Here is a 1,594-nt window from a genome sequence, read left to right on the forward strand (position 1 = left end):
GTGCAGCAGGAGCAGTCATGAACCCTCGTTGCAGTTCTGTTGGATATAAAGAGAACATATATAATATGTTAGATTTTCTATTTATTTGTTTCACATTAAAGGTATATTAATCGTAAGTGCAATACAAAACATATAAGTTTGTGATGGCTTGATACCTTCCATCAAAGAGAACATCGAACCAGCATGCAAGACCATGCACTCGGGTTCACACGAACACTGTAAATTTCAACGGAACATAAATGTCGAAAAATTGTGTTTTCCACGAAAATAAAGTGACAGGTATATAAGTTTAGGCCATGTCATTCACCAAACAGAGAATAGTGCACACTGAGATTTCTTTTATGCGAAAGGGCAAAGATTATGTGATGTTAACGAAACACCATTGAACCAAATTTCATGTATAAAGAAACTATACACCTAAGTGAAATTTGACTCTCACATGCCAAAGCACACACACAACACACAAAGTCACTCTTAATTATGCTTAAACAATGAATCAGTTAACCCCAATAACTTATTCTTCTTTGTTTTGTTAAAAAAAGTGAGAAGAAATTATAATCGCATGGCATAAAAAATCGACGCCGCAAGCTCCACGTACTCGCGGCCTGATAGAAGTGAATATAATCAAATAAAAATCTGTGATTCTGAGATGCTCCAACGCGAAGAACTCCTACAAAGTTAGTGGAGTCATTGTTTTTTTTTTGCTGAAGTCTTCTTTGATGAGGGGGTAATGGTGTGAGCTCATTGTTGCTGCGTGAATGGTTTTATAGCCATTTTTTTAGAGGGAAATAAACTATACATTATTTCAGATATTATATTTAATGTAATATTACCATTTCTTTTATTGTATATTTATTTATTCTATTTTTTTGTTTTTTTTTCTGATAATGTATATTTACTTATTTTAATTTCTTGTTAATTTTTTTGTATATTATGAAATGGTAATATTACATTATGGAAGATTGTTTGAACCGTAAGAAATAGAGATTGCTTATTTTTGGTTTATTCCGGTCAAAATTATTATTTTCGGTCATATGATTTAATGAGCCACATGACTTCTTTTGGAAAAAAGATTTGTATCCTAACATGAACACTCCTCTTTGTGAAATTAAATATAAAAAATGTAATATTATTATTTTCTTATATTGTATATTTTCTTATTCTAATTTTTGAGAAAAACAAATTCTACTTAATTAATAGAAATTTATTTATTAGATTTTACTAATTTTTTGAAAAATAAGAATTATGTTTTGATTATGTAATAATCACTGTTGTGTTTTTCTTTTAATTTTCATGTGAATATTTTTAAGATTGAGCTTGCTAACCACAAAAACAAAATCCATGATATTACTTTCGTTTTCATTTCCATTTGTCGGATTTTGATGAAATGTCAAAAATAATATCGTAAATGGATTTTTTTTCCCCGTTCTTATAAATATTTGTTAGTTTTCTGTAGTTTTATATTTTGGATTAGATCATGTAAAATTTTAAATAAATTATTATTTGTTAATTATTTTTCACCAAATTCAAGTTATTCAATGTAATATTTACAAAAATATATATATTGTTTTATTTATTATATCTTATTAATTTT

Source organism: Brassica oleracea, chromosome C2 (genome assembly GCF_000695525.1).
Source record: "Brassica oleracea var. oleracea cultivar TO1000 chromosome C2, BOL, whole genome shotgun sequence".
Taxonomy (NCBI): Eukaryota; Viridiplantae; Streptophyta; class Magnoliopsida; order Brassicales; family Brassicaceae; genus Brassica; species Brassica oleracea.